At 35.4% G+C, this 26658-nt stretch overlaps 1 pseudogene; it reads right to left on the minus strand.

The window, feature by feature from the left end:
- Positions 1–1140: 1140 nt before the first annotated feature.
- On the minus strand, positions 1141–2744 carry LOC143530621 (ethylene-responsive transcription factor RAP2-4 pseudogene; annotated as a pseudogene).
- Between the last annotated feature and the right edge of the window lie 23914 nt (positions 2745–26658).

The raw sequence follows: 26658 nt of genomic DNA on the forward strand, positions 1-26658 counted from the left end.
CTGGTTTTCTATGGGCGAAGGATGGTACTTCTTTTTGGTAACGATATAAAACTTGATAGTGGTTTGAATAGTCTTTTGTTTTGATGTTTTAAGTTGTGTTTTTTAACACGCTAATAAACGTATTTTTAAATTTACACCATTTTATCAGTAGTGAAACTCAAAAGATCACCACATGAAAGCCATGTTTTTTTAACACCCGGATATCATTAAACACAACTAATGTTAAATTTAAAAGAGTTAATTACACATATAGTCTTAGTCTTAGTCTATTATGTTTACCCAAACTTACACCATTGGGGTATGGGTTTTTAGTTTCAAGTTTATGTTTTGTAGTTTCCATTTTATAACACTTTGCAAGTAGGAAGAAGAAACAAGTGATTTGGGTGTATATAACTGAAACAACTCATTCGATTTACAATGGATCTACGGAGCGGGCAAAAGAGGGCGAGCTAAGGTTCATAGAGTTCTGTTGATTTAAAATTACCATAAGATGATGAAATCAAAGAGTCCAAAGGCGATATTAGTAATCCGATCGATTTGTAATCTAAATTTTTCTGCTGATCTTCTTGAAATTGTTATCCAAATACTTTATATCAAATCCACTACCAATAGAAACACGTATGTTCTTCGAAGTTATGTTTATCAACCGTTCATGTTATTTTACTAATTTCCTTTCAGATCTTACGTATATTGTCGCTCCATTTCTCTCAAATTACGCTCCATTTCTCTCGATTCTTATTACAATTTTCAACGTACGAAAGTCAACACAACAGGGGTGAAGATGGATTATAGCCGAGTAGAGTAGATCTACATATTTCTTACAACGTTCATGGATAGTCTTGGTATAAATTTTTTTATATTATAATCTTGAAGTGTCACAAAATCAAAACCACAAATCACTGATGTTGTGGACCCAAAAATGTGTTATTTTGGCCAAACCACGTAGACTATCTGTAATGACTATTCGACATAATTAACTTATTTTAAATCTAAAATAGATTATCACAACAGATTAAACAAATGTTCTATCTTGAACTTGTAACAAAAGTTAGGTCGCCAATTTTTTAACCTTTATAGTACACACTAATATTGACACGAAAAAGAAAAATACAATATTAAACTAGAAATAAAAATTACATAATAATAACAATAAAGACAAAAGTAGTGAGCCCTGCAATTGCCAAAAACTCCATTGCAGTCACTCCCACTATCTAAATTTACAAACATACCCTCATAAAACCACTACAAAATTACAAACATACCCTAACACCACGTGTCCAAATATCAGTGGCGGTTGTAACACAAATACACAAATACCGACTACACTATATCGCTGCCCAATCAATCTCATACGACGGATATTTCTCCAACAATAGATTATCCGACGCGCACCACGCGCCGTCGTCCTCCGTGAACTCCGGGAACGACAGCTCCGACGCCGGCGAAGTCACGCCGGAGACACCACTCTCCGACGTCTCGGTCTCATCCTTCACGACCTCCGCCTGCTCAACCACTGATTTTGATTTCACTGCCGTTGACCGGCGTTGACTTTTCTTCTTACCGGCGTCAATACTCTTCCCGTCGGCTAGATTCCGGCAGATCTCTTGTAGCTTGGCGTCCACGGAGGAGTGAAGCGGCTTGTAGTCGCCGAACTCGCCGCCGATGTGTGAGCCGTTGTGGCGCAAGTGAGGGAAGTTGAGCCGCGCGTAGTCGCCACGCAGCTTGTACGCGGCTATGTCGTAAGCCAGCGCGGCTTCTTCAGCTGTGTCGAACGTACCCAGCCAAAGCCGGGTACGATTCTTGGGTAAACGAATCTCCGCGACCCATTTGCCCCAGTGCCTTTGTCTCACGCCTCTGTAAAGCTTTGTGGGTTTCGGATCCACCTTGACCCGTTTCATGATAACCGGTTTCGGACCCAAGTAGTTGAATCCGGGCATGTTGATTTGGGTTTGGATCTGGTGGATTTGAGATGGTGTTAACTGGTTCAGGTTGAACCCGAATGATGAAACGGGTTGTTCGTGTTGGTGGTATAGATCCGGGTAAAACCCGGATTCTTGTGGGGGAGAACAAGAAGAGGAAAAAGACGAAGAAGGGTATGGGTCAGAAGTGGAAGGAGAAGAGGACTGAGGGGTATTTTGATAATCTGGTTTGAAGAAAGGATTAAGTGCATCCATTAAATCTCCACCGTTAATATGTTGCATATCATTAATATTCCAAAACTCCATCACAGAAGCCATATTTATAAAATTCACAATGTTTTATATAAATAAAAAACTAAAAAGAAAAGATTTTCCCAATAAAAAACCAGGAAAACAAGGGTTTTAATAAATAATTAAACCCAATTTAAATCAACCTGAGGGTACAAAAATAAACCCAAAAAGGTGTGATTTTGAATTAAAAAGAAAAAGATATACAAAATGAAAAAGAAATAGAACCCAAATTAATAAACTGGATCTCTATTCTGAAAACACCTGACTCTCAAAAACAAATCCAAGTTTGGTTTGTTCACTTGAAAATTATGTAAAAACAAACCCAAATCGATTAATATTTTTGCTGTTGAAAGACGATGATTTACAGAAAGGGATCAACAGAAGCGGGGAATAAAGAGAGGGGGGGGGGTATTAAAAATTAAAAAGAAAAATTATGAAACCAGAAGAGAATATATTATAGAAACCTTGAAACAGAAAGTGTGTGTTTAGATATGTGTGTGGTGTGTGTGCACTTGGAGTGAGGAATTGAGGATGAGGTGGTTGTGTTTTATAGAGGTGAAGGAGACTTGCTTTAACCCAACTTCAACCTACCTTCCTAACTAGGGTTGCTTTATGAGAATTATTCTTTTTTTTTTTAATAAAGTTTTTAATTGTTTGAAAGTGTATGTGATAACTTATTTTAATAGTTTTTAACTTTTTTTTATTATTTTAAAAGCATTTACATCTCATCCCTTAAATTTATGTGAGGAGAGAATATAAATTATACGGTGAGGTTTTGAGTGGTTGTGAGTGTAAATTATAGGGTGGAGAGAAAAATGTAATGATCTTTTGTAAATTTAGGGAAACATTTGGGAAACATTGTTTGCTCCTATTTATTTTTTAATATTTGTTGGATTGGTTGTGAGTAGAGGAGAGAGAAAACTGTAATGATAAAGGTTTATAAAATATTATTTAATTGAACAGGAGAGAAAAATATAGTATTTTTTAGTGTAGTTATAGAGATGAGGATGAGAAATTGAATGAGAATGCTCTAAGGTATCAAGCAATCTTGTACATTATGAATCAAGAGGAGTTTCAAGATAGATCATTTTAAGTTTAGCTTAATACTCTCCGTACCATTTTAAATGTTCATTTTTTCATTTTTTGGTTGTTCCAATTTAAATGTCATTTATATATGTATAAATTTAATTTTCAATTGTGCTCTTACTATTACATATACTAGATGTTTTAGCCAAAGAAGGAAAATAGTTTTTAGCCATAATAACTTAAAGGACATTATTTTCATTTTACAGCTAATAAAATAAAATGATCAAACATTTTTAATTTGTGTGTTTTGTTTCCATAACATTTAAAATGAGACGGAGGAGTACTTATTATAAGTTTAACTATTCTATAAAAATATATGTAAGTTTAGTGTCCTATAAAGTTTAAAATTTTTTAACTATCAGAAAATTCATTGTCTAATTTTAAGTGTCTAAAAAATTATACATCAAGACACATATACATGATAATGTCCTATTTTCTTTCTTTATTATTATTATTTTTTTGTTTCATTTGTTTTGTTTTAGTTAACCCACAAGTCCACAACGTAATAAATAAACAATGAGTTAGTTAAAATTCAGTGTTTACGTGATATAACATAGAAGGACGGCTATGTGCCTTTTAGTAAGCCCACAACACAATCAAGTTGCCTTTTTCAACTTTTTCAAGTAAGGTGAAGGTTTATTTGTTTTAAGAAATTTTGCGTCTGTTTATTTTTTTAGGAAGCAAAATTCGTTAAATCTATCGAATTGTTTTAGATAATGTATAAAATCAAACTTGTGGACTTCAAACGAGCAATTTTGTTTGTGTATTAATTGTGACTGGTTTCATTACAAAAAGAAATCAAACGCACCTATAGTTAATAATCATTCTGTACTAGTATTATCAAATACTAGCTGATAAAATCATAAAATATTGATTCTAAGATAATGTAAATAATAAATTTAAGATAATTTAAATAATAAACGTTGTTAAATTTGGTTTAATTGGTCTACTTCTTGACTTCTTGTATTTTTAATTTGAATTTTGCGGCACTATCAAGGTTCATTGCCGTGTATGACGTTGAATTAATTGATCCAATAAATAGATCAACGCGTGTCTCCACTGCCAACAGCTAGACATTAGCCTGAGGGGTGTGGGGGGCTCTAAGGCTGAGGGGTGTGGAGCGCGACAGGGGGCGCCTGAGCCCATCCCCTCGCGCCCCGGGGCGCGAGCACCACACCACCGAGGCGCGAGAGGGGCGCGAGCGCGGAAAAAGAGGCAGGCGCAAGAGGGGTAGCGGCTGGGAATACGCGTGAAGGAGTCTTGGGTTGCGTAAATAGAGCCGTTGGGCTCTTTTATTATTAAAAAAAAAAAAAATTTCTCTATAAAACCAATATCACATACCACCCAAAACCAATATCACATACCAATATCACATACCAATATCACATATCACCCAAAACCAATTATTTTTTTAAAAATAATGTCGTCGTACTCGTCTGATTCCGACTCCTCCGAAGAGGATGATTTGCTTCTTCATGTAGGGGGAGTTTTGACCGCAACCGTGGTCAATCTCTTGCAAAATCAAGCCCATCAACCCCGACTCCCGAGGGTTAGAGCACCACCTCGTGATCGTGATCGATCGGGTGCTAACGATACTTTGATGAGGCATTATTTTACCCCTCAACCGGTATACGCGGAGTCGGATTTTCGAACTCGTTTTCGAATGAGCAGGCAATTGTTCACGCGTATAGCGAGTGATTTAGAGGCACGGTATCCCTTTTTTCAACAAAGGGAGGATGCTAGGGGTCTTCCCGGTTTTACCCCTCTTCAAAAATGCACGGCTGCTATTCGTCAATTAGCGTACGACATCTCGTCGGACGCTTTGGATGAGTATTTACAGATGTCGAAAAGGGTTGCACGTGAATCCCTTCATTTTTTCTGCCAAGGTAAAAAACATTAATTTTACTTTTTATTAAATATTTATTACATTTTGTAATATATATTGTACGTAGGAGTCATATCGACTTACGCTCGGAGATATCTGCGTAAACCTACAACGTATGACATCCAACGCATATATGAGGTGCACGCAGAAAAACATGGTTTTCCTGGGATGCTAGGTAGCATCGATTGTACGCATGTTGGATGGGCTATGTGTCCAACGGCCTGGCGAGGTCAGTTCCACCGTGGTGATCATGAAGGGCCGACCCTCATACTTGAGGCGGCGGTGTCACAGGATCTTTGGTTTTGGCATGCTTTTTTTGGTGTTGCTGGGTCAAATAACGACCTTAATGTTATCGATCAGTCACATTTGATCAACGACCTTATCGACGGGGTTGAACCACCTCAATCTTTTCTTGCAAATGGAGAACTCTTCAAGTACGGGTACTATCTGGTCGATGGTATTTACAACGAATGGGCTGTGTTAGTTCAAGCTTTTACAGATCCAATCGCCGACAAACGGAAGTATTTTACGAAGAAGCAAGAGTCTGCTAGAAAAGATATTGAAAGAGCTTTTGGAGCTATAAAAAAACAATATTATGTTCTGGCGAACCCGATACGTTATTGGACTCGGGAGAGGATAATGGACGTCGTCTACACGTGTCTTATCCTACACAACATGACGTTAGAAGACGAGGGCAAAGCTATATGCCAAAACTACCAAGGTGACATTCCGCCACAACCGTCCACAATCAGTGATCAACAAAAACTTCATAACATAGCAAATATCAAGAGCCGTGAGAAACACGGGGATCTTCGACATGAGTTGGTTGAACATTTGTGGGCGAGTCGACCAGATGATCTTGTATTAGATTAGTTTTATTATTAAATATTATTGTTTGTTTAATTTTTAGTATGTTTTTTTTTATTATGAATTTTCAAAAAAATGTGTGTTTTTTTAAATAATTTCTTGTTTTTTTAATAATACGTTTTTTTAATACATTTATAAAAAAATAAAAAAAAAACCGCTCGCGCCCCCTCTCGCGCCCCTCCACACCAGGGCCCGGGGCGCGAGCACCAAAACCAACACCCATCTTATCAAGTTTCTCTCTTTGCCACACGTCACAATATTATTGGCTGGAGCCCCCACTCGCACCCCTCAGCCTAATGGGGGCGCGAGTGGGGGCTCCAGCCAATAATATTGTGACGTGTGGCAGAGAGAGAAACTGGATAAAGGGGGTGTTGGAGCCCCCATTGGAGCCCCTGGCCCTGGTGTAGAGGGGCTCCAGCGGATTTTTTTTTTATTTTTTTATAAATATATTCAAAAAACGTATTATTAAAAAAACTCATAAATTATTAAAAAAAACACACATTAAAAAAAATACATTAATATCTAAAAATAAAATAAAAATAAAAGTACTAAAAAAAACATTATTCTTATTCTTCGGCTTGGTCTTCTTCGATCAACCTCTTTCGGATACGTTCCTTTTGCTTTTCCATTAGCATTTGATCGACCGGATTTAGGTTACTGAAGTCTCTAGTAAGGAAGTCCAAATCTCTCATTCGACTTTTTTTCTTTTTGTCATTAGAGACCACCTCCATGGTTTTGTTGAATTTATTGAGGGATTCAACAAGATCGACGATGTTTACGGCTCCCCCCTCAGCCGGTTTTTTCCCCTTGGCGTCCCGTCCCAATGGCCGCCTCCTCGGCGGTGAAGACGTTTCCTCCCCCGAAATGTTTAGGTCGAATCCAACGCGGCAATCCGACCCGGCGGAAGTGCTATACGCTCCAGACGAACTAGTTTTAGTCCGTTTCGGCCCTACTTCCGCATCATGGTCCGGCGCCACAAGCTCAACCCACTTGGAACACCTTTTCAACCTCTCCCACAACTTTAAATCGTCCCACGTCTTCACCGTCCCATACCTCCGCAAACACTCCTGCCTCCACTCTTCGACCGTGAAATTGTAAACCGCCAAATCATCACTGCCACTTGGTCTCATACGACCGGCGTTCCTGTTGAAAAGATTAGTAAACAAGCCGACAAATTTTCTGATTTCGGACCACCGACCCGAAATCATATCGGCGTTTCGCTCTGTACTCCCAACGAGCGTATAGAACGTCTCTCTAACCTTTGTCCAAAAAACCTTGCTTTTTTGGTAGTCGGCTGCAAAATGAATAATTAAATTAGATTTCCAGTTAACTTTTTTATTTAACTTTTTTATTAAAAATCATTTTTAAAAACGTTAAAACAATTACCGCAACGCCGATCCTCAGAAATGACTATCCAAGCCCGACACAAGGCTTCCTTCTCATCCGATGACCACGGAGTGGTTTTCCGTTTCGTCCTCGGAGTCGAAGCCGGTCCCGGCCCGTCCGTTGCAAGTTGTTTTTTCCGGTGGACGCGTCTTCTTGCTCCCGTAGCATCACCGTGTGATTCTTGTGTCTCTGGAACAACAAAGTTAGGAGACGGTTGTATGTTGGATGGTTGAAAGCCGGATGTTTCTTGCGGCCCCGAATAAAACATCGGTTGGTCTGGTGACGACCATAAATCGTCGTCAATATAATCTGAATCTAGGTTTGGGTACCAATTTCCAGACATTTTTGGGTATTATATAGGAGTTTGGGATATTATATAGGAGTTTGTAAGGTGAAATTGTGTTTTGATATGGTTGAAATGGGAGTAATTTGGGGTATTATATAGAGGTTTTTTAGGTTTTTTTTTTTAAATATTGGAGCTCAACGGCTCTTTCATGCCTCCACAACGGCTCTTTCTCTCTCTTCTCCCGCGACCACACTCACGCCTGCCTGGGGGCTCGCGCTCGCGCCCCGGTTCGTGCCCCGGTGGTGTGGGGTTAGCGCCTGGGGGCGCGAGCGGAGGGGCTCACGCGCCCAGGTTAGCGCCCCACACCCCTCAGCTTTACTAACGGGCCTGCTGCGTTAAAGTTAGGTTTGACTCCTTCCTTTCTATATATACAGTTTGCTTTTATTTTTCTTTTAACTATGGATAACTAATAAAGGGCGTCTACCTGGTTAATCTAATTGTAATTGTAAAATGCGACCTTATACGTTTGCAATCGTAGATCTTGTAGAGTTAATCTAATTGATTTTCTTTTTTTAAAATTTTAAATCGAGCCATTACATAATCTTCTTTTACTTAATAAAAAGTTTTATTTTCACCGCACAAATTAAAACATTGTTCAAATAGTTATCACTCATTCGATCGCGCAAATTCGTCTTGATAATCTTTATTTTCAAAAAAAAAAAAAACATTTTTCAATGGTTGCAGTTGCAACCGGTAAAACTTGCGCTAGCTTCAATATTAGATAAACGAAAAGAAAAGTGTCATGCTTTATGGTTTCCACCATTACACGAGAAAGTTCACATACTCCATCTAATTTTGCAAATTCATCATTTTCCTTCAAAATGTGATAAAAGGTCGTAAGGTCTCCCAATATACACCATCTTTCGTCATTACAAAAATCATTCAAATACATCTAAGAAAATTTCACTATTTTAGATATGTCAAAGTTGGATAACAAATCAAAAACATTTAAACCATGCGTATTTTAGGTTAATTTTCTTGAGTTTTTAAATAAACTTTGAGAGTATAAGGTGTGGAGCAATTGAGGAAGGGTAACGCTATATATTATTTTTAAGAGTAGCGGGTCCAAAAAACAACGAAAAAAATTTTGCACTGCCAACGAAAATCTCCACTACCCCTACCTATATGCAGTGTTGTAAAAATCAATAGTGGCTAGTGATTAATCGGATCGGACTTTAATGTATTTTTAAGTTTTATATATATACTCACACATTTTTATATGTAGTTTTCAGTTTTATAAATAAGCACACACATTTTGCCCGGAACTTTACTAGAATTTCGCTGGAAACCGCCAATTTTTGCCAGAATCTCGTCGGAAACTACTATTTTTTGTCGGAATCTTGCTGGAAACTGCATATTTTGGCCAGATTTTATTATTGACCGATTAACGCATAATTAATCAGTAAAATGAAGACTAACAATTAATCAGGGATTAATCGACGCTTAGTTGAGATTCGTAAAACACGTCCTGTATGGCATGTACCCCGTGGTTTTATTTGTATAATTGTTTTATTAATATATATTTTGTTTTTGTTAAATTGGAGATGCGTATTTAATAAGAATACGATTTTTTTACTCGTCCCGATTTTAGGTCTTGCACTTTGTTTTATATGGCGTTCAGTGAATATAGACCAATCATCAAATAAGCTAACATTATCATATTGAATCATTTAAAAAACATTGCATATTATATTCTCTTTTAAACATACCATCCCAACATGCTTTAAATGTGAGGACTTGCAAAGCTTCGACAACTATGATGAATAAGAATAAAAGGGAAATATAGGAGTCCCTCTGGGTCAATCCCAATCTGGTCTTGGTTTGACCACTCTAGACCGAATTATACAGAACCCTAAATGAAGATCAGTCGGTGCATACTAATGGTCTTGTATGCTTGATAGTATAGCAACAAGAAACATGACCACGTCTTTCTATCATTTTATTAGTTATGCCTTTTATTTCATTTTAATCATTAATTGTTATTTTAATTACAATTGGATCAACTCCTAAAGGAGTGAGCACCTTGTATCGACATTGGGTCAAATGCCCTTTCACGATTCCTAAACTTTAATGCCTTCAATAGAAATTAGATAAAATAATATACTGTTATAACTAGTATGTATATACTTACAAAATTATTTTAAACATGCTGGTTAATACATACTCTGTCAATTTTATTGATTTTAGTGTAATTGTGACTTAGCTTGTGCCTTGTTGATCAAGTTGATTCTAAGGGCATGTTTGGGATTGAGTTTGAAAATACCTTATTGGCTTATTGGTTTTTCAAAAAGCCAATAAGTTAAATGGTGTTTGGCAATCACAAAAAAACTCTTTTATTTTAGCTTTTTAAAAGGGTCTATTGGTTTATAATACTCCCAACTTTCTCTCGTTGGTAGATAACAGTCTCAACTTTCACTTTATCTCCCACCAATCCTAACTTTCAACATATTTGTTTTTATCACTCCACCGTTAAGTTAAGGCTAACGCCATTAACTGAGACGCTGACGTGGCTTTGTTTATAATATTTTGTTATTTTGCTCAGTTGACGTGTCAGCTTACGTGGCGTGCCAACATGGAAATTGTTTTTTTTACCAAACATCAATTAAAACACAACACTTATTATAAACAAAGCCAACCACCAACCACCACCGTCCGCCACCGCTGTCCACCACTGCCTTTTACCACCACCACCTATCGTCCGCCACCACCACCCACCACCCACCGTCCGCCACCACCATCGTCCACCAACCTCCACCATTGTCCGTCGGACCGCCACCACCATCGTCCACCAACCACCACCACCACCACCACCGTCCACCACCACCACCCGTTGTTCGCCACCACTACCATCCACCACCACAGTCCGCCACCACCATCATCCACCAACCTCCACCATTGTCCGCTGGACCGCCACCACCATCGTCCACCAACCACCACCCGCCGTTCGCCACCACCACCATCCACCCCCACCACCACTGTCTGCCACCACCATCGTCCACCAACCTCCACCATTGTCCGCTGGACCGCCGCCACCATCGTCCACCAACCGCACACTTTTTAGCGATTAAGGAATCGGACAAAATAGAAAGATTGACTCGCGTCTATATGAAAGAAGTGGTGTCTAGACACGGAGTGCCTGTCTCAATCATTTCTGATCGAGATTCCCGTTTCACTTCGCACTTTTGGAAGTCACTACAAAGCGCACTAGGCACCAGTCTTGATATGAGCACAGCATACCATCCTCAGACGGATGGGCAAAGTGAGCGCACTATTCAGACTTTAGAGGACATGTTGCATGCATGTGTGTTGGATTTCGAAAGAAGTTGGGAACCTCACTTACCTTTGGTAGAATTTTCGTATAATAACAGCTACCACGCAAGTATTAAAGCAGCGCCGTTTGAAGCTCTGTACGGACGGAAGTGTCGATCACCTCTCTGCTGGGCAGAGGTGGATGACAGCCAAATCACTGGTCCAGAACTGGTACTCGAAACTTCGGAAAAGATTGTTCAAATCCGAAATCGCATGGCAGCAGCACGAGATCGTCAAAAGAGTAACGCCGACAAGCACCGAAAACCTCTCGAATTTCAAGTGAATGACCAAGTGTTACTCAAAGTCTCACCTTGGAAAGGTGTGGTTCGCTTTGGGAAGCGAAACAAACTTGACCCACGATACGTCGGTCCTTATCGAATAACTGAGCGCATTGGTCCGGTGGCGTACCGACTGGACCTACCAACGGAACTCAGTGGCATACACAATGTATTCCACGTATCCAATCTGAAGAAATGCCTTTCCGATGAAACCCAAGCAGTTCCTTTGGACGAATTGCAAGTTGATGAACAGTTACGCTTCATTGAAGAACCAGTCGAAGTTTTGGATTGGGAAACCAAAACACTCAAGCACAGTAAAATTCCAATCGTTAAGGTTCGTTGGAACTCGAGACGTGGACCGGAGTTCACGTGGGAACGCGAGGATCAAATGATGAAAAAGTATCCTCACCTTTTTGAAGGGCTGACCAAACACCGGAAACCGCGAAACCCGACAAACCGTCAGAAATCACCGGAGGTATGAATTAAATTTCGGGACGAAATTTCTTTCTACTAGGGGATGATATGACAAACTGAAAATTTTTCTTACTTTTTCAGACACTCATCACGACTTGACTCAAATTTTCGGGACGAAAATTCTTTAACATGGGAATGATGTGACAATCGTCAATTTCAGGTTAACTCCGTTAACTCAACTCCGTCAATTCAAACTTAAAGATCACTGAATCTATAACGCACACCTCATTACATTTAAACTAGGGTTTAAATGACGCTTAACACTTACTACATGTGTAGTCTTTCGGGAATTGCACCGAAACGCAAACGAGTTGACGCAAACGATTGGTGAATAAACGAAAAACGTCAAAATAATAATTATGTGATAATTATGTGTTAGACTTATGTGTTATGTGATAACATGGTATAAACGTTAACTCAATGTGCTAGAACTAGTTATTTAAGCTAGAAAAGTAACATTTGGAAGTTGAGGGACTAAAGTGTAACATGTTATTATAAATAATAACATAAACTAAAACCCTAACACTCTTTCTCTCCCTCCCAAACCCGACAGCAGCTCTATGCCCCCCCCCCCCCTTGCGATCGGCCTCATATACACACATACAATCAAGATTGTTCAAGTTTGATTGAAGATTAAGGTGTTAGGAAGGTATAAACAACTATCTTATGCATCCTCTATGCTTAATTTCGATTTTAATGGGTTAATTATAAACCCTAGGTCTGATTTTTATATGCGATGGTGTTCATGTGTCTTGTTTTGATTGAAAGATGTATTGATTGTTGAATTGATAGCTAGTATTGGTGCTATTGCATGTTAATTGTTGTGTCTTTGAGTTTGAGATCAAATAAAACCCTAACCATGTGTGTATGGTGTAATTGATATGCATGGATAGTGGTTATAGTGTCTAGAATGTTATATGAATGATTTGTGGTCCATAGATAGTTAATATGTTGAGTTTGGATGCAAACAGTTTCTGGACAGATTGTGTTGTTGATGTTCAATTGACTGTAACGGGGTGTAAATGTGAAAATTGGTTGAGATAATTGATACTACAGTAAACTAGGTTGAGTCTAGTTTCTAAATAATGTAAATTTGCAATTTTTGGACGTGTAAAAGTTAACCTTTATGATTTTACAAAAACGTTGTGCAAAGCTGAGTTGTTAGACCTGCTGTTAGGTTGTTTTGTAAATGTTATATCTCATGAACTACGAGACCAATTGGGTTAGTTCCACTTCTGAAAGTTGACTTGTTGAGTTAGGAACCTAACCCAAGTGGTCTTGCAATTATTGAATTTTTCGTTTAACGGGAATTTCAAATAACATTCTGTTGCGCATGAATTTGACTGTTATGAGTTTGCTGTAATGATTTGATTATTGTGAGAAACCTATGTGGAATAAAAATATAATAAAATATGTTCTGAAAACCTAAGACATATATGCTTTTGTGATGATTTTTGGAAAATTAATTGAGATGCTATGATCGGTGGGATAGACAAGTTTTTCAAGTAGAATTCTGTCGTTAAGAAACTAGTTGCTGAATTTTGTGAAAGTTGCATGAAACAACGTGATTGCTAATTTATTATCGTGTTTTGACCAAAATGCCCTTGCGGGGAATAATTGCTAATTGATTGTCATGATTTGACCAAATTGCCCTCGTGGGGAATAATTGCTAGTTAATTGTTATGTGTTGACCAAATTGCCCTTACGGGGAGTAATTGCTAGTGATGTACATTATGAATACATGACACGTAAATAATTTCTCACACATGTAACCTATCACAAATACACTTGTTAAAGTCACACACGATTCACAAACGAAACACGAAACATGTTGTGTGCATAGGTATTATGTGCCGAGTCTAGAGACTCGATAATAGTTCCGACACTTATAAAATCTCCTTGTTGTTTTAGAACGCTAGAGAGAGTTTTTCTGTGACGCGCATCTTGGTGAATTATTTTGGGAATACTTCGCAAACAGTGAGTTCACTTACCCCTTTTAAACTGTTTTCAAACGCTTTTCACTTGGGGGAGATAACATACTCCGAAAACGTATTTAAGATTTTGTTAATATAGATTATATATCACTTGTAAAGACTAAGTGGCAAACGCAATAACTAAAGTCCTTCATTCACATCGAACCGTTTAATATTGGATAATAGCGAGTCATTGTTGAGTAGTACTACTGGGTTTGACAAACCCCACCCAACGCTAAACTCGACTGGAGGTCGAGTGGGTGTAATCTTGGCTAAAGACATACCATGGTCGGGATAGACCTGGTGGCAAGGCAAATGATAAACAGTCAGCTTCGGTGTCGAACACTTAGTAATACTTGTTTTATAGGCTAGCTACCTATAGATATATAATTGATTTAACACTATCTGGTAACGCAAAACGCTTAACGCAAAACGCTGAACGCAAAACGCTGAACGCAAACGCTAAACGCTTTATTTTATATAAACTTGTGAACTCACCAACCCCGTGTTGACACTTTTAGTATATTATTCTCAGGTAGCCGAGGCGGGCGCGCGGTATAGGATCATGCATTGTTTGAAACGCTTTTGTTTATGCAACCTGATTTTAAACTGTTATTATGGGGTTTTGAATCGTCCTGCGTGACGCAACTTTTATCTCTTGGTTTTTACGCTTCCGCACTTAATTTCATTTAAACGTTTTTATGGTTTGATTATAACTAATGATTCCGATCCTGTTAGTTAAAACCCTCTGACGGTAAAACTCCGTTAGTGGATTTTGAGGGTGTGACAAGTTACAAACTGGAGCGTATATTTGAATTTCAAATGCATGATAATTGCCTCTGACAGTTATTTGACTCCTACCCTTAATAAAGAGTTGCTTGATCACATGATTTCTTTCTTCGGCTAATCCAAACAAACATAAAATTACGTATTTGATTCTTGCTCTCGACTTAGAGTTTTATCTAATTAATTCATTTGCGAATCACAATAAATAGTTTTGATCTGAAATTGTGATCATGACTCTTAGAAGTCAAAATACCTGTTTTCTGCACAATTCCCAATAGTCAACAATAAGATTTGAACAACCCCCGCTTGAAAAGTAACTCAATAAATAAGAGGAGAGCTTATCTTACATTTTGATTTTGTTTGTTCTGCATGTTCTTTGATATATACTCAATAAATAAGAGGAGAGCTTTAGAGTGTTCTTTACGTAGCGACCTTTCAACAATTTGTGCCGTGTAATTTATTGCATAAGGTACATTATTGATTTATTTATATGACATTTAACATTTCTGTTGAATAAACAGATAAATAAATAAAGTGCAACCAAAATGGGATCCTATGGTTTTTTAATTGGGCATTCACAACTCGCTTTTTTCTTCGTTGATAAAAAAATTTACCATAAATCTTAAAACCTAAACTTAATTATAATTTCCATGCCCTTTAGAAATAATACTTCGTTTTTCATCTCAACCAACGTATGTCTTACATCTCTACTCCTCTTAGGGTCCCGACGTTGTCGTTGGCAAATGGGTCCGACCGACCCCTGTTCTTATATAATTTCTAACAACTCAAGTAAATTGTATCAATATATACTTCGCTTTACCCCCGATGGGTTAGCAATAAAAAAACTCACAGTTTTGTTTTTACCCGGCATATTGCTTGTTTTGACAAAACACGTAAAAAAAGATTTCCCTCATATATGAAAGGCTTTGTTATCTCTTAAACGAATACGAGACCTTTTTTTTTCTCAAACGACCAACGAAAAATTTTATTAGAAACGAAACGAGCCTACCAAAAAGCTAGATCTACAACCACCAGAAAACATGAATATTTTTATTGCTAATAAAGCAGTGTAAAGTTAAAATACAAAGGGGACAAAAATGAGAAGTGTGAGAAGGATTTGTGACAACACAAAAAACCCCTTAAAAGTAAATTCAAAAAATATAATAAAAACACATAACTAAAAATATAAATAAAAAACGAAAAAATTAAAAAACTAAAATGTTTCCGCCAACATTCACGTTCCAAAAAAATAAAATAAAAAAATGACGAAAATGAACAAAAGACACAATTATAACTAAGAAAAAACACGATAGATCGCAAAATATAACACAATAACGTACAAAATATAGCACAATTTTGAGTAATATAACACAATATAAAGAAAAAATGACACAATGTCAAGGGAAAAAGACACAATCAACGACGAAAACAAACCCAAAACACAATGATAAACAAAAGACACGATAACTTTTTTCACACACCATTGTGTGTTTTTTTTTGTTGAGTACGATAAATACGGTGGAAACATTTTTGTGTTTTTATCTTTTTCGTTTTTTATTAAATTTTTAGTTATGATTGTTTTATTAAATTTTTTTGAGAGATTGTTTTATGTGGTTAGAAATCTTTCTCACCATTCTAATTTTTGTTCTCTTTTGTAAAATAACTTGACCCAATAAAGCATTCAAATTATTGCTACGATACACATTTTTTTACTTATATCAATGCTATTATAAATTTTATCATTAGTTCATTACTAACCATGGTTGTCAAGTTCATCGCACGTGGCCAGTCATACACTCATACTTCATCGTTTTAAGCGCCGGCTTTGTAGTTGGAATTAGAACGTATTAAGTAATTGTACAATAACTTAACAACTATATTATTAATTTTTACTTTCAACTAGTTAATTAATCGCGCGTTGCGCGACGAAATCAGCCGTTAAAACCTAAGCATAGCGGTTGATAAAACCCGAGCATTGAAACCGGGGCATTGGTAAAGCGTCATCATTGGTAAAATCCAAGCGTTACGACGGATAGTCGACGTGAATTCAGTCGGTTTCGGTTACATTCGTTATGGTATAAACAATGTTGGTTATAACCGAAAGTAAAAACCCAATAAAAATCGTCAAATTAAGTTACAAAAAATAATAAGTAGACAATTATTCGAACGATAAAACATGGGTGTGACGTTGTCGTGTTGGTAAAACAAAGCTTTGTGGTTCTTGGGTGCTGATATGGTCAGTCGATTTTGATCACGTTCGTTACGTTTCGGAACTAAAACAGGAAAAAAACAAAAAAATTTGAGGTGGCCCAATGGGGTGACATTAGTCATTGAAACTCGAATGTTGGTAAAACCCGAGCATCGTTGGGCCCAGGCGATGAGGCTACGCGACATCGGTCAGTTGCCATTACATTAATTGCGGTGTTACAACTAAAAAAACAAAAAAAAATAGAGTGTTGGTGAAACCCGAGCTTTTTCAGGCCGAGTCATTAAGGCTATTAGATTTCGCAGCATCGGTCAGTAAAAGAAAAAAAATACAATAACAAAGTCAAATTGCAAAAATAAAAATAAAAACTTAAAATTGATTTGTGAAAAAAACAATAAAAAGATCGATTTGAAAAAAAGAAAAAAAAAAAAACTAAACTGAAAATGCTTCTTGTGGCGCCGACATTCTCTATTACTTATATTAGATAGATAATAGCTATACCGAGAATCACTACTATATGGGTACTTTAACGAAATGAATCGGACTGATACCAATGGAAGTTGAATTTCCAACTCGATGGCACGAAGAATATCTTTTGGTTTATATTAATTCCTTTATTAAGATGTAAGAAAAAGGAAAAGTAGGTATGTTAATATTACAATTTAACTAAATTATTTTAATGGATTAGAATGGAGTATATAATTCGATTTAAGAAGTTTGGTGCCACAAAGTCTTGACTGGGCCATTTTGTGGCACTTTATTGGTCCATTTTAGTTTGTTTTAGTTTCGGTTCGTAACAAACGTAACGAAAATCGACCGAATGTCATTTTTGTTTTATGTTTTAATTTGTTTTAGTTCCGGTATCGTAATTAATGTGATGAAACCGATTGAATTCAAGTAGACTCAACGCGTTTTATTTTAGTTCCAGTACTATAGCAAACGTAACGAAAACAGACAAAATGCCGATCTTGTTTTAGTTCTGGTACCGTAACGAACATGACAAAAACCAACCGAATTTTAGTAGACTCGCCGCCTCAACGCCCGGGATCGACAACGGTCGGGTTTTACCAACGCCGAGTTTTACCGGTCGACACCACCTCATTGGTCCACCTCAAATTTTTTTATTTTGGTGTTAGTTCCGGTACAATAACACACGTAACCGAAACCAACCAAATTTGCGTTAACTGACCACGTCAAGCTGTCAACACTTACAACCACAACCGACAACGCTTGTGTTTTACCATTGTCCAGGTTAGACCGATCTGTATGGCTCAACGCGCTATGTAAATCACTGGATAATAATATAACTAATGGTCAACTTCTGACTTTTTAATCATGTGGGTATTGCTTAGGGTAGTTCCCAAGTGTTGGCTATATTATATACAAGCGAAGTAGCAAACTATTAACAAATGTTTTCAGATCATTATATAATTTATAATTTTATTCAACAAGCTGTATATATTCCTGACATAAAAAGTTGAACATGTAACTATTATTTGTGTTTTATCCGATATCGACCAAATAAAGTTTGCCATTTTGGTATGCCGTATGTGGTAACCACTGCACATTCATTCCACTTGGCTTTAATTAATTTGCGTTAAAACATATGCAACTTTTCTCCCTTATGGTGTCCATTAAAACACTAACGGGCTTTCCCTTAACCCTCTTGACGCCGCCACATAATAGTATTTAATACCCTGGGTGTCTCTATAATTAATGGTCTAGCTCGGAATGTTAACCAACTTCAAATAGTCTAATAATATATTTAACTTTTTGTTACTTCTATATTTATGACCAAAGAAATTATCATTTATTCATGATGTTGTCCTAAATAATGTATATCCTAAGGTGTATGAAAGATAATGCTAAAAGTAATTTGCAATTTAATCTTAAAGAAATTAGAAACCAAGAGAAGAAAATTTTGAACTTACGGATCATACTTAAATGCCATTTAAAAAAGAACATACTTAAATTCATTTTTATTGATGGGATGTGGTATGACATCATTACGTCTCTTCCATTAGAGCAGTGGAAATACCCCTCACGGATGCGCCGTGAGAGACATTTTGGCGCCGTGAACCCGTGAAACACCACCCCCTTCCTCCGTGAAGGGGGCGCGACCATACCGCCGCCACTTCTTTAACGTTGGTGAAGAGATGCATGTGGGCCTCGTTTACTGGTAATATTTTTAAAAAATAGCCGTTGGCTATTAAATAAAAAAAAAACTTTTTCCATTTCCTTTTTTATCTATAAATACCTTCTCATTTTATAAAAACAAACACACAAAACTACTCTTTTCCTCTCTATAATCTATAAAAATTCTCTATTATTTTTTTAAAAATGTCATCACCATCTTATTCATCTTCGTCTTCGAGCGAAGAAAAAAACGCTTCTATGTTTCGTGCTTTCGCAACGGGGTGTAATGATTGGTGGCAACAACAAGAAGATTCGGGTTCGTCAATACGACACGAAACCCGACGTGAACGTTTAAACCGTGACCGAGCGGCTGCGCACTAAGCACTACGAAACGACTATTTTAACACCCCGTGTGTTTACACGGCCTCAGAGTTTAAAACCCGTTTTCGAATGAGTCGTGAGTTGTTTTAAGAATACTACACGACATCGAACGAGAAGTTCCTTGGTTTACCCAACGGGTTGATGCTAGAGGTCGAGTCGGTTTCTCCACCTTGCAAAGGTGTCTGCCGCGATTTGTTATATGGCGTCTGGAACCGCTAGTGATATGTTCGACGAATATTTGAAGATGTTGGGTCGACACATCAGGTCATGTGTCTACAAATTCTCTAAATCTATTGTTTTGTTGTATCGTAGTAGATATTTACGTAAGCCTACGACTAGTGAGGTTGAACAGTTACAAGCGAAGTATGCCGAAAAACATGGTTTTGTCGGAATGTTGTAGCATCGATTGCACGCATTGGGATTGGAAAAATTGTCCTACTGCGTGGCATGGTCAGTTTGCACGAGGTGATCATCCATATCCTAGTATTATTCTAGAAGCGGTGGCGTCCCAAGACTTATGGTTTTGGCATGCATTTTTTGGTGTTGCCGGCTCAAACAACGACATAAATGCACTTGATCAATCTCCCGTATTTTACGATTGGATCAACGAGACGGGCCCGGACTCCTCTTTTGAGCTTAGAGGGACGCTTTACAAGCGTGGGTATTACCTTGCCGATGGAATATATCCGGATTACTCGACAATTGTCAAGTCGCTTTCGCAACCCATCGGCGTTGTACGACAAACGTACAAAAAAGCTCATGACGTGGCAAGAAAGGATATTGAACGAGCATTCGGGGTGTTGAAGTCTAAGTGGCACATTGTGGATCGTCCATCTAAGTGTTTTTCTCAAGTGAAAATGAGGAACATTATTTACGCTTGTGTTATTCTTCATAATATGATTTTAGAGGACAACGGGTTAGCGATTTGTCAACATAACCCAAATAAGGATGCGCCTATGTACGAAGAAATCAACAAAGACAAAAAACGAAGAAACTGTCAAGAAATTCGAAGCCGAGAGATTCATGACGCATTAACGGCGGACTTGATCGAATATATTCACGTTCGTTCAAGCAATCGGTAGTTTATTTATGTAACTTTATTGATGCTTTTATTTTAAAATTATTGTAACTTTTCTTGTAATGTTTTATTTATGTTTATTAGTCTTTGAATGTATTGTAATTTTTATTAATCAATTAAATTTTTATTAGTTAATATAAAAAACAAAAGATTAAAAAAATAATAAAAAAATAATTGAGGTTTCACATACCCTATTTCACACAGGGTATTTCCAGTGAAAAATGTGGATATGAAATGGGTATGTGAAAGCTGATGTGACGCAGACGTGACAGAAAGAAGGTTTCATTAGCTTGTTTCACCCCACCAATTTCCATTGCTCTTACATGAAGCTTGATACCATGATAAATTGATAATCACCTCCAATCGTAAAAAAATGATTATTTTAGTTATTAATTATTTATTGTTTTAGTTAAATCATGGTCATCATCAACTTACTTAACAAATATTATTTTCATTGCTTGTTGGAGAATATGGAAAGCTAAAATCGAGTTGATATTTGAAAACAAACCGGTTAACTTAAAATAAATTTTTGAGGATGTAAAGGTCATAATAGACCAAAACTTAAACAGGTCTCTTGGGGTAGATTGTTGTTCATTTAATATTATGTAATTCGGCTGGTGTTTTTTTGTAGCTATTTGTGCGGTTTGTCGTGTTTTATAATAATTACAATTCCAAATATATATATATATATATATATTAGAGAATCTGCAATTTGCCTCCCTGGAATATATCGGCACTGGATGAAAAACCACTGAAAATGAATTTGCGTATTTTGGGCGGTTTTTTTTTTGCCACCTTCCTTTAGTTAAACTGCAGTTGACTGTTAATGGTAAAGGGTAAACTTGTAATTATACATAATAATAAATTAATAATAATAATAATAATAATAATAATAATAATAATAATCTCAGCCCACACACCCATTCAGTTTGTGTATGTGTATGTAATGCATCAGAAGAAATCAGACCTCCATAACATGAATAATAATAATAATAATAATAATAATAATAATAATAATAACCTAAACCCACCTCTATTCTCCCAAATCACATCAACCCTATTCACAGATTCTTTTTCAGTGGTTATTCCATTCAGCGATGATATATTTCAGGGAGGCAAATTGCAGATTTCTCTATATATTATGGGTTATAGATTTTCAAGTTTTCAGGAAATATCATAAATAAGGAAATAGACTTAAAACTATCAATCCACTCAAAGAATATTTTTCACGATAGTTGAAAACTTATTATTACATAATCTAATAAAAATGGCTAAAGTTATCAAGAATCCACAAGGATTTGAAATACAAATTCAAAATTTCTCACACAATTAATTGACAATTTGACATTGCAAGGACGTGACAAAGCAGACATTAATATTTAAGTCAATTAAATGAATTTATAGCGACGGCAGAAGACGCGTACACGTTTTATTAATACATTTTGGTATTTATTAAAACCAAGAGGGTCATATTGACAACGATGTTGGACCCAAAATGTGAACAATTTTGTAAAATGGAAAAAAAGAAGAAAAAATAAAAAGAAAATAGAGGGTCGCTATTAAATGTGTAGTATTTGATTGCTTCTCTCCAATTTACAAAAGCCGGCTATAAACTTCAGCGAAAGGGTACACAGTACACTTCTCATTATGCCTTGATTTGGGCGAGAAGGAGTGATCGTGAATGAAAGAGAAAAAAAGTGTACATATGTTAAAATATATATGCATAGTCAAAGATATAATTTAAATGGTTTATTTTGCTCCAACATCAATGGATAGGAGGGATTACGGGTTGTGAATATGAATAGATATGTACTCTAATTTACATAGGACTTGTTGAGAAAAGAAACTCGTTAGTCTCACCGAATTATAGGAACGAGAATAAATTAAGTTTTTGTAACTCACAATCAAGTGATAAACTAGAGTAATTGTATGCTATTAGAGGATAAAAATGTTGTGTTACCTAGATTACTTGGTGTACTTATTCATATTGACTTCTTCGAGCCACCAGTTTAGTACGGTAAGATTCATGAATATTTGTTGACTTTAAGGTCAAACCGGCTTAACCACAACTTTACTAATGATATTACTACAGTACTACTTACGATATTTAAGATTTTTTCGTGACTTTTAACTTTCCATCCAATACTACTACATTGTGTTAGTCAGAAGCTGATGTGTCACATGACGATAGTGCTAGTAATGGTCATCATGAAAATGATGGGCAAACAAGTTCAGAAGGTGTTTAAATGATTTGGTAATCGAGGCATCACTAGAAGAATCTAATACGTCTAACGGGCATGCTGGATAAAATTATTGAACTCAAAAAGAAATGGAAAAAACATTAGTTAAAACATCAAGCTCAATTCATAGTACTACATGAAGAAGAGGAAAAATCACGAAGAGAATGGGAGGATAAGTTCCGAGAGAATACTGGGTCCACACCGGTATGTTCTCTAGATTTTTACTCATGTTGAGGTGACAATTATGACTCAGTTACATATAAATTGTTGTATCTCTTAACATGTAAAATTTTTAACAAAAAAGAGTGACTTACAAGAAAAGTAAAATTTTCTTAAATAATAATATTTTTTTTGCTAAATTCACAGTTGTTATGAATGATAGTTATTATGGTTATCAACACCTAAAATAGATTTGGCTTCTTCTCCAAGTTTTCTTATCCTTATATAATATTTTATTGTATCTCATTGTAATATACACCTTATTAATGAAATCTCTTTCTTTTCCCTACATCTCCTTCTTTTATGTTTTAGCTATTAGGCTTGTTTCAAAACACGTTATCAGCACGAGTTGTTTTAGAAGGGGATCATATTGGAGTGGATTATGTTATCATAAACTTATACCGAAATCTGTATATGCGGCCAACAAAAGATACATGAATTTATGATTTGATTATGTTCATATCAATTGGATCTGCAAGTTTTCTTTCTCCTAGAATGAATAGTTAATTAATTTATGCAACTTGTTTAGATTTTATCAAATATTTTTATAAATCAAATTAATAGTAAGTCTTGTTTCAAACATAACTATGTTTCGTTATCATGGTTTATTAAGTCTTGTTTCAAACTTCATTAATGAACTATTATATATGATGTGATGATAGGTTTACTTGATATTGATATTGTTTATATATTTTAACCTTATTTGTATCCTTTTATTTCTTACATCTGAAAGTACCGATTGAATCTTTTAATTATTGTATTAATTCTCACATCTAAAACCATTATTATCATATTCCTTTTACTATGAAAAGGTAAATAGTTTTCTGGCTGATTAATCGTTTGAAAATTGTAAAATATATATATATATATATATATATATATATATATATATATATATACTTTCTTTATTACGCCAAAGGAACCATTTTTAGAAATATAAAGAAATATTTATTTAGACGATTATCATTAGTTGATTTATATACAGATAATATACACACGATTTGGATTTATTATAGTATATATGTCCTTGCCTAACTTGCCAAGATTATTTTTCTGTTAAATTATGTGGCCTATTTTAATCGGAGTGTTATATATTTATCTTGTTCTAATAAAATCTATAATAAATCGTTAAAAGTGTGGTTATTTTCAATTTGCTACCTAGATATCAAGGTATGTTTCATCTCCAACTTAATTGATTATATTATTAGTATTCTTAGTCGTCATCATATTTGGGGATGTTGTCGTACACGTTTTATATTTAATTTTGTTAAAAGTTTATGAACAGTATAAGATCGATTTGATTTAAATAAAATTAATGGTTTGTTGATAATGTTTAGTTAAGATTCTAGTGTAAATTCTGTGCACATACATATATACCGTATTTTATGATTTCATCGTATATATCATGTTTTGAAAAACATGTAGATGTTGATAAAAGATAGCGATGGCTAATAGTTTTTATTAGAAGTTTATCACTGTTGTAGTTATACATAGTTCCATATGTTCTCATTTATTTATATAGATAATATTGAATTGAACAATCAAGCAAAATGTTTATTATCATTGTGATGAAAGAGTATATATATGCTTAAACATGGGTGACATATATTTACTTAAAGAGTATATATTTTGATAACTTGATGAAGATATTTGTTTATTTCTTAAACATGAGTGACATATATTTGTTTGTATTTAAGATATACTTGTGATAATTATACCTTAATATGTAATACATAATTTATATATCTTTGATTGTAATTGATGACAATTGCAGCTTATTATAAACTTTTATAAGTTGCTTTATATGGAGTAACATGTTATAAGGTCATGTATTATATAATTCAACTTTATGTATATTTTATTATATATGCTAGCATAGAAAGCATTGAATCAAATAATTAAAATAAAGTTGTGGTCTATCACTGTTATCATAAGTATTATTATAATGTTTGGGTTATAGTAGATCTTATTTATTTAGAATAATATGATACCTAATGTGTCATCTCTCTAAATTTTATTATTGAAAGTTATGAAATATTAGCATAATATATTTTACATGACTCATTTATATAATTACTTCTCAATACTTGTTAAACGAAGAAAAGATTAATCATGAGAAAATCAAAAACAACAATTTTTCATTAGTCAAACCTCAAGTATGATCCTGAAGTAGCATATTATTAAAACGTATGAAATGTTTGAAGTGATTTTATATCAGTTGTTTGATGAATAATGAAAAACCATGAAATTGGTTTGGTTATACTCCATTCCCAAGTGAATATATACTGATCGTTGTGATTATTGGCAAAATTAAAAAGATTGTAAGGATGATCATACTAATAATGGGATCGACCACCAGAAGTGGCAAATGGATTGATCACATATGAGAACAAAATATGGAAATACAAATGTGAAATCACATGATCGCTTGAAGCGATAATACAATGTTCTCTCGTATTTATAGTGTTGTATTAAATAAGCATAATACATATACGATCATAAACATGAAGTTTATGGATCATGATTATCTAACGGCGTGACCGGTTAGACCACACCGAATCAATGATGTGGAATATATTGAAGAACCAAATGATTCTTCATGATAATTGAACATACAAAGTTTGCTCTCAAGGGAAATTATTTATTTACCAACTGAAGGAGGGTGTGGATCCCTTAATGTTATGGAATTGAGAAAATGATACACATATCCTAACATGATACCATTTAGTGTTTTTAAAATCGATGCATCATCTAAATGGTTATCGAGATCGCAACTTGAAGTTAGCATGATCTATGGCTTAGCTAATAAGATAGCAAACATATTATTCCAGATTGATATATTTACATTCGATTATAATAATGAATTTGATTCCCAAATTAATAATGATCATTGGAATAAGTGTTGAGTCTTACATAAATTGTTTTGTTAAGACGATTACTCAACGTCTATAATTGGTTGCAAAGACAATTATCACGAGAGCAGTTGTTCATGTTTGTATTTGAGTACATATGATTTTACATGTCTTAAATATTAATCCACATCAAGCCAACAAGTTGTGATACTTCCTTCCCATTGTAATTGGTTTTTGGTCAGTAACCAAGTATTTCTCATCTAATGTGTGTTATATACTGAAATTAATCCATCACAAGACACAAAGATGATGCCACAAAGGAAGTTGGGAATTTATGTCGATATCTATGATTATATACTTAGAGCCGTTAATTTGATATTTGTTTATAGCTCATTAGTTTTCACTTCAGTGAATCAGCATTCCTAACATTAGGGGGAGAAATAAAGCAGCTGGAAAATGAATTTAGTTGGAATGAATTATCATTGATCCCGAAACTAATTATATGAACTAAAACTTCAATGGATAATTCATGTATTAGAGAATCAATTACCGGACGATTCACTGACCAAAAAGAGTGTCCAACTAAGACATCTATACGAACTGCTAATGCTCCAATTAATAAATATCCCGGAAGGACAAAGCATATTGATAATAAGTCTAACGCACACATGTAGCGTGGTAGACTAATCGATTCCGAAGGTAAAAAATTCCTCGCTAATTGGAGCAAGTAATAAAGATGGTCAAGTCGAGGTACAATAAAAAGGTCTCTTAAAAGAAATTAGACATGATGGTTCTTGAAAAACCTCAGGTACATGTAAACAAAGAGCTCTTAGTAAATTATATTCATGTCTATAAAGATATATGGAATCGAAATAAAGTCGACGTCGCTATACTTTTATATATATGTATAATTAGCGCTTGAAATGACGACGAGGAGGATCAAGCT

Source organism: Bidens hawaiensis, unplaced genomic scaffold (genome assembly GCF_021521415.1).
Source record: "Bidens hawaiensis isolate Kalapana, Puna unplaced genomic scaffold, B.hawaiensis_p1.1 tig00008951_1, whole genome shotgun sequence".
NCBI classification, from domain to species: Eukaryota; Viridiplantae; Streptophyta; class Magnoliopsida; order Asterales; family Asteraceae; genus Bidens; species Bidens hawaiensis.